The following is a 9253-nucleotide window of genomic DNA, read 5'->3' as shown; positions in this document are numbered from 1 at the left end:
GAATGCTAGTTCTGAAAAAGAAATTAAAGGTTAAAACTAATTATACTTAATTATTTTTTATATCAATACAGAACTCAAATAATACTCTAAAATATTTTACTAATAAGGTCTTTTATCTATTCTAAAAATATTAATTTTATAACTCTTAAAGTCCTAATATTCTGTTTTATAATTCTTCAATTTTCTTGATGATTTATTGTGACATTGATGGGTTTTTAGATGTCGCCATTGCTTACAATAGTAGTTATACCCCTACCTAAAACATCATTGTATGTAGTAGCTTTTTGGTTTGATTTGATTTTAGATGGAGGAGTATACATGAGGTGATTAATTGTGCACAAACTTAAACTCGGTCCCCAAGTGAAACAAAGCCATAAAAGTGGCGCTAAGCCGCTAACTCACAAGTCACAACAGTACAACACAGATAAAGGATTGCGATGTCTCCAGATTTTTTAGATTTTTTTTAGGGGGTCAAAACAAACACACAGTGACCACACTTTTTCCCCTTTTATTGAGGTGCACGTAATCGAATGTATGCGCACAAAATATGAAGTCCAAAAGGACTGCCTCGTTACACTTGTCCTACAAATTGCTCAAGGGTCGGTGCTTAGAACATCAAATATTCTTTATTATTTTCCGATATTTATTGCAACCTATGTGAATTGGATGGAACTTTAAAATGAACGGCTTGAGTTTTTTTAAACCATAATAATTACATATTTAGGAACAAAGTGTTAGTAAAAAATAAATAAATTCTGAGCTTTGTAGTAAAAACTTGCTTTACGGGACATATCGAGGATGGCATATTGATAAGGGAGTGAATTTCGATTAATAAAGACTCGTCGAAAAAAATGAAGTAATCGAAGAAATGAAGAATTTGATAAGTGAAGCTAATTAATGACCGTTATCCACGTCGTACAAAAGAGCGAGAATGGTTACTCAAAAATTAATGCACGTGAGAGTTATATATATTTGAATTTGATTGGTCGAAAACTCTTATAAATAGGTGAATGTTTGAAGAAAAAATAGTTGGAATTCGTTTTCAGAAAATACTCTCATACACTCACATTTCCAACGATTTTCTGAGTCTGCAAAGAATTTTTTTTCTGTAGAATTTCTTCCATGTCTTTTAAATTTCATTTAAATTCCTTATAATCTTTATTTTCATGCAAATATATTTTCTGAGCAAATTTACTCTTTGTATTTTCCTTTAAGATTCATCATTTTGTATTTAACTTCAAAGTCCTTCAATTTTGTCAAAGGTGGTTTACTGCTTTCTTTAAATTCAATGTTATTCCTTTCAATTCCAGTCATTTTACTTTCAAATTTATTTTGCTTTTCTTTCAATTTTTTTTTGTTGTTTTGTTCAATTGAAAGAACTTTTGATGCATTTTTGAAAACTAGTAGTCACAAGAGGAGTAGGTTTCACTCCCAGATCATTAGATATCAAACCACTTAGATTTGCTAAAAATCGGTAAAACAAATTGGCACATCTGGTGGAACAATTTTAAAAATTATGTCAAAAAGTATTTTATAATAATCTAGTGCATGAAACTTAGAAGTGGCAAGATTATTCAAATGATAGAAGAAGTTTCTAACGCTAATATGGAATCATTTGCAAATGATAATGTTGCTATAGTTGCACCAATTCCAACGGAGATACCGTAGTCGCATGCTAAAAGTAGTACAATTGAGGAGAATGTAACAGTTACTAATCCCTCAGTTGAGAATAGTGGGCAAAATCAACGCTCACGAATTGCTGTGACGCAACCGCCAGTAACTGCTGATTGGCCTCCTTACTTCCTTCAGGTTATACTCCACCAATAGGTGGGTATGTTCCACCAAATAGATTTAGAAATTCATCAAGTTTTAGTGGTAATCCAGTGCCTCCATTATATGCTGAATTTTTCTGAAATTATCAATTGGGTTCTACATCGAATGCTTCTAGTTCGACGGCTGCTTTTCGACAACATGTTGATGAAAGTCATCACGATCTAGTCAATTTATTGACCCAGAAGATGACTACAATTTGAACCCTATGATGGCTGATCACGAATCAAAATTTGAGCGCTTTGCTAGGCAAGTGAAAAGAATTTCTTGAATTGTTGATTATGATCAAAGAGATCAAAATTTGTATATGAATCAGGAGGATGGGATAAATATGCCCAAAAATATGGGAAGTGATATGCATTTTGAAAGCAATACTCCTCGAGTTGTTCGATGAGATCAAAATGCGGATGAATTGTTGGCTCGGATGAGAGTCAATTAGCGTGGTAAAAGATACCAGGTTACTAGGATTGTTGAAGATGTACTTAATAGGGTTGGATTCTATGTGGGTTTTATGAATCAACCATATTTGTCTCTGCTTTTTTTGCTACTGTACAAGCAGCAGAAGTGTCTAGGAGAGTGAAAAATTCCAAAATAATAACAAAGTTTGCGGGAGAAATTAGTGAATCGATCACTGAGTATATTGCTTGATATATGGTTGAGTTGGAAAACTTAGCGAATGATGAAAATTTAAAGATGAAGTTTTTCCTTCTTCTTTAATAAAGAACGCATTCACTTGGTTTTCTAATCTTAGGCCTAATTCGATTGGAACTTAGGCACAACTAGAGAATGCTTTTCATTCTTAATTTTTTAGTGGAGAGTTGAATGTGACCATCATTGACTTAGTGGTTTTGAAATGTGAGGATGGAGAATCAATTGATGACTTTATGATTCATTTTAAAAATGTTCGAAGTCAATGTTATGTATCTCTTCTTGAAAGTGAGGTAGTTAAAATAGCCACCATGGGTTTAGGCTTTTATATGCGTCGAAAATTGCTTAATGTTCATATACCTGACTTGGCTCATTTGGGAGAAAGAAAAAATTAAAAATGAGAAAAGGTTGAAAAGTAAGGATTTTTCTCAAAAAGAAAAGGTTTCATACATCAAGATGCAATCCTTAAGTGAGGAGTCTAATTTTGAGTTTCCTGAAGTTGATTTGGCTGAATAAAAGAAAGGCCACTTTATGTATACTCTTTGCTTAAGAAAATTGCAAATGTTGATAGATCCAATGATACAAAACAAAAGAGTGAAAAAAAAATATAGTTTCGATATTTCAAAATTTGATCAAATATTTGATGTGTTACTTAAAGATAAACAATTAGTTTTGCCTGAAGGCAAAATATTGCTTTCGATAAAAGATTTAAAGGGAAAATCCTATTGCAAATTTCATCAAGCAACTAGCCGTTCAACTAATAATTGTGTCTGTTTCATGGACTTGATTCAAGAGGAAATTATGGAAGGGAGATTGAAGTTTGATGATGGCAAAAAGGACATGAAGGTCGATTCTGATCCCATCGATGCTGGCATAAATTTTGCGGAGCCCTTTTTAGGGGGTTGGTGCATAAAATTGTGATCTCTAGTAATGGCTCCAAAAACTTGGTGCTCTAATCTCAATTCATAATTTGTCACAACTTCGATGCAACTAACCAGCAAATGCACTGGGTCGTCCAAGTAATAAACCTTACGTGAGTAAGGGTCGATCCCACGGAGAATGTCGGCTTGAAGCAAGCTATGGTCACCTTGCAAATCTCAGTCAGGCGGATATAAAATAGTTATGGAGAATTAATCTTTGAGGGACAGCAGAGCTCCACACCTTAATCTATGGAGTGTAGAAACTCTACCGTTAAAAATACATAAGTGAAAGGTCCAGGCATGGCCGAGAGGCCATCCCCCATGATCTAAGAACCAGGCGTTCAAAGATGTTTAAAGATACAATCCCGGATTCAAAGATATCTAATACAGTAGTAAAAAGTCCTATTTATAATAAACTAGTTACTAGGGTTTACAGAAGTAAGTAATTGATGCATAAATCCACTTCCGGGGCCCACTTGGTGTGTTCTTGGGCTGAGCTTGAAGTCTACACGTGGAGAGGTCATTCTTGGAGTTGAACGCCAGCTTTTGTGCCATTTGGGGCGTTGAACTCCACTTTGCAACTTGTTTCTGGCGCTGGACGCCAGAATTGGGCAGAGAGCTGGCGTTGAACGCCAATTTGAATCGTCTAAAATTGGGCAAAGTATGGACTATTATATATTGCTGGAAAGTCATGGATGTCTACTTTCCAACGCAATTAGAAGCGCGCCATTTCGAGTTCTGTAGCTCCAGAAAATCCATTTTGAGTGTAGGGAGGTCAGAATCCAACAGCATCAGCAGTCCTTCTTCAACCTCTGAATCTGATTTTTGCTCAAGTCCCTCAATTTCAGCCAGAAAATACCTGAAATCACAGAAAAATACACAAACTCATAGTAAAGTCCAGAAATATGAATGTAACATAAAAACTAATGAAAACATCCCTAAAAGTAACTAGATTCTCCTAAAAATATACTAAAAACAATGCCAAAAAGCGTATAAATTATCCGCTCATCACAACACCAAACTTAAATTGTTGCTTGTCCCCAAGCAACTGAAAATCAAATAGAATAAAAAGAAGAGAATATAATATAAATTCCAAACTATCAATGAAACATAGCGCCAATCAGATGAGCGGGTCTTGTAGCTTTTTGCCTCTTGATTAGTTTTGGCATCTCACTTTATCCATTGAAGTTCAGAATGATTGGCATCTATAGGAACTCAGAGTTCAGATAGAGTTATTGATTCTCCTAGTTCAATATGATGATTCTTGAACACAGCTATTTTATGAGTCTGGGCCGTGGCCCTAAGCACTTTGTTTTCCAGTATTACCACCGGATACATAAATGCCACAGACACATAATTGGGTGAACCTTTTCAGATTGTGACTCGGCTTTGCTAAAGTTCCCAATTAGAGGTGTCCAGGGTTCTTAAGCACACTCTTTTTTTTGCTTTGGATCTTGACTTTAACCGCTCAGTCTCAAGTTTTCATTTGACACCTTTACGCCACAAGCACATGGTTAGGGACAGCTTGATTTAGCCGCTTAGGCCAGGATTTTATTCCTTTAGGCCCTCCTATCCACTGATGCTCAAAGCTTTGGGATCCTTTTTATTTACCCTTGCCTTTTGGTTTTAAGGGTTATTGGCTTTTTGCTCTTTCCTTTTGGTTTTAAAAGCTTTGGCTTTTTCTGCTTGCTTTTTCTTTTTCTTTCTATTTTTTTTTTGCTATTTTTTTTCTGCAAGCTTTGTTCTTTGCTGCTTTTTCTTGCTTCAAGAATCATTTTTATGATTTTTCAGATTATCAAATAACATGTCTCCTTATCATCATTCTTTCAAGAGCCAACATATTTAACATTCTTAAACAACAACTTCAAAAGACATATGCACTGTTCAAGCATTCATTCAGAAAACAAGAAGCATTGTCACCACATCAATATAATTAAACTAAGTTCAAGGATAAATTCGAAACTCATGTACTTCTTGTTCTTTTGAATTAAAACATTTTTCATTTAAGAGAGGTGATGGATTCATAGGACATTCATAACTTTAAGACATAGTTACTAACTACTAATGATCATGTAATAAGACACAAACATAGATAAGCACTTAACATAGCGAAAGAAAAACAGAGAAAGTAAGAACAAGGAATGAGAGCAAGAGATGTGTTTCGGCCAAGAAGAGCAAAGAGGGTTGTGTTGTGTGAAAATGATGAAGAATGGAGGGTTATATATAGGGAAGGGAGGGGGGTAAGTTCGGCCATTTAGGGTGGGTTTGGGAGGGAAATTGATTTTTGAATTTTGAAGGTAGGTGGAGTTTATAAGGTAGGTTTATGGGGAAGAGTGGATGGATGTGAGTGGTGAAGAGGTGATGGGGAAGAGAGATTGAGGTGATTGGTAAAGGGTTTTAGGGAAGAGTGTTTATGGGATTGTGTGAAAGAGGGGTGAGAAGAAGTGAGTGGAGGTAGGTGGGGATCCTGTGGGGTCCACAGATCCTGAGGTGATCCTGTGGGGTCCACAGATCCTGAGGTGTTCAAGAATTTACAACCTTGCACCAAATTAGGCATGCAAAATGCCCTTGTAACTTGGTAACTTGCTCTTCAGTAACATCCTCATTCTCTTCAGAAGAGGAATACTCATCAGAGCTCATGATTGGCATAAGGAGGTTAAATGGAATTTCTATGGTCTCTGGATGAGCCTCAGATTCCTTTGGTTCCTCAGAGGAAAACTCCTTATTGATCACTGGACGTCCCAGGAGGTCTTCCTCCTTGGGATTCACGTCCTCTCCTTCCTTCACAGGTTCGGCCATGGTGATTAATTTAATGGCCTTGCACTCTCCTTTTGGATTTCAGACTCTGAGAAATCATATTGACTTGCTGAGTCAATATTTTATTCTGAGCCAATATGGCATTCAGAGTATCAATTTCAAGAACTCCCTTCTTCATAGGCGTCCCATTACTCACAGGATTCCTCTCAGAAGTGTACATGAACTGGTTATTAGCAACCATGTCAATGAGTTCTTGAGCTTCTGCAGGCATTTTCTTTAGGTGAATAGATCCACCTGCAGAGGTGTCCAATGATATTTTAGATAATTCAGACAGACCATCATAGAATATATCCAGGATGGTCCATTCTGAAAGCATGTCAGAATGACACTTTTTGGTCAGTTGCTTGTATCTCTCCCAAGCTTCATAGAGGGATTCACCTTCTTTCTGTCTGAAGGTCTGAACATCCACTCTAAGCTTACTCAGCTTTTGAGGAGGAAAGAACTTGGCTAAGAAAGCCTTGACTAGCTTATCCCAAGAGTTCAGGCTATCCTTAGGTTGAGAGTCCAACCATATTCTAGCTCTGTCTCTCACAGCAAAAGGGAAAAGCATGAGCCTGTAGACTTCAGGATCTACTCCATTAGTCTTAACAGTATCACATATCTGCAAGAATTCAGTTAAGAACTTAAAAGGATCTTCAGATGGAAGTCCATGGAACTTGCAGTTCTGCTGCATCAGAGAAACTAATTGAGGTTTCAGCTCAAAGTTGTTTGCTCCAATGGCAGGAATGGAGATGCTTCTTCCGTGTAAATTAGAATTTGGTGCAGTAAAGTCACCAAGCATTCTCCTTGCATTATTGTTGTTGGGTTCGGCTGCCATCTCCTTTACTTGTTCGAAATTTTCAATAAGATTGTCTCTGGATTGTTGTAATTTAGCTTCTCTTAGTTTCTTCTTCAGAGTCCTTTCAGGTTCTGGATCAGCTTCAACAAGAATGCCTTTTTCCTTGTTCCTTCTCATAAGAAGGAGAAGAGAACAAGAAAAGAAGAGGACTCCTCTATGTCACAGTAAAGAGGTTCCTTATTAGTAGTAGAAGAAGAAAAGGAATAGGGGTGAAGAAGAATGAAGAATCCAAACACAAGGGTAAGGATAGGAGCAGTGATGTGAGATGAAGAGAAGTGTTAGTAGATGAATAAATAATTAGAAGGAGATGAGGGAGAAGAATTTTTGAAAATTATTTTGAAAAAGAGTTAGTGATTTTCGAAAATAGTTTTTGAAAAAGGTTAGTAGTTTTCGAAAATTAAAATCAAAAATTAAAATAATTAGTTAATTAAAAAGAAATTTTGAAAAAGGGGAAAGATATTTTCGAAAATTAGAGAGAGAGAGAGAGTTAGTTAGGTGATTTTGAAAAAGATAAGAAACAAACAAAAAGTTAGTTAGTTAGTTGAAACAAATTTTGAAAAGATAAGAAGTTAGGAAGTTAGAAAAGATATTTTGAAATAAAATTTTTGAAAAAGATAAGATAAGAAGATATTTTTGAAAAGATATGATTGAAATTAGTTTTTGAAAAAGATTTGATTTTTAAAATCACAACTAATGACTTGATTCACAAGAAATCACAAGATATGATTCTAGAACTCAAAGTTTGAATCTTTCTTAACAAGCAAGTAACAAACTTGAAATTTTTGAATCAAAACATTAATTGATGATGTTATTTTCGGAAATATGATGTAAAATTAAGCAAACGATTTTTGAAAAATATTTTTGAAATTTTCGAAAATAAATAAGAAAAATGAAAAAGATTTGATTTTTGAAAAAGATTTTGAAAAAGATAAGATTTTTAAATTGAAAATTTGATTTGACTCATAAAAACAACTAGATTTTAAAAATTTTTGAAAAAGTCAAATCTAATTTTCGAAATTTTAAGGGAGAAAAAGGGAAAGATATTTTTTTGATTTTTGAATTTTTAATGATGAGAGAGAGAAACATGAAAATGATGCAATGCATGAAAATTTTGGATCAAAACAATGAATGTATGCAAGAATGCTATGAATGTCAAGATGAACACCAAGAACATATTTTTGAAAAAAAATTTTATGCAAAGAAAACATGCAAGATACCAAACTTAGAAATCCTTGATGCTTAGACTCTATGGATGCAAGAATGCATATGAAAAACACCATACAACACAAAACAAGAAAACATCAAGATCAAACAAGAAGACTTACCAAGAACAACTTGAAGATCATGAAGAACACTATGAATGCATGAATTTTCGAAAAATGCAAGATGAATATGCAATTGACACCAAACTTAAAAATCTGACTCAAGACTCAAACAAGAACACAAAAATATTTTTTTTGATTTTTATGATTTTCTAAATATTTTTGGATTTTTTTCGAAAATTATGTGAAAAAGAAAAATAAGGATTCCAAAATTTTTAATATGAATTCCAGGAATCTTGTGTTCTTTAATCTAAAGCTCCAATCTGAGGGTTAGGCATGGCTTAATAGCCAGCCAAGCTTTAGTATGCTATATGAAACACTAGAATTCATTCTTAAAAATTCTGAAGAAAAATATATTTTTGAAAATATTTTTATTTTAAAATTTTTCGAAAACAAAGGAGAAAATTTTTGAAAGATTTTTTTTTTGAAAAATTTTTGAAAACTTTTTGAAAAGAAAACGAAAAGAAAGTTACCCAATCTAAGCAACAAGACGAACCGTCAGTTGTTCAAACTCGAACAATCCCCGGCAACGGCGCAAAAAACTTGGTGCACGAAATTGTGATCTCTGGTAATGGATCCAAAAACTTGGTGCTCTAATCTCAATTCATAATTTGTCACAACTTCGATGCAACTAACCAGCAAGTGCACTGGGTCGTCCAAGTAATAAACCTTACGTGAGTAAGGGTCGATCCCACAGAGATTGTTGGCTTGAAGCAAGCTATGGTCACCTTGTAAATCTCAGTCAGGCGGATATAAAACAGTTATGGAGTTTTCGAAAATAGATAATAAAATAGGGATAGAAATACTTATGTAATTCATTGGTGAGAATTTCAGATAAGCGCACAGAGATGCTTTCGTTCCTCTGAACCTCTGCTTTT

Source organism: Arachis ipaensis, chromosome B06 (assembly GCF_000816755.2).
Source record: "Arachis ipaensis cultivar K30076 chromosome B06, Araip1.1, whole genome shotgun sequence".
Classification (NCBI taxonomy): domain Eukaryota; kingdom Viridiplantae; phylum Streptophyta; class Magnoliopsida; order Fabales; family Fabaceae; genus Arachis; species Arachis ipaensis.
The sequence above is the reverse complement of the archived record's forward strand: the minus strand, read 5'-3'. Positions refer to the sequence as shown.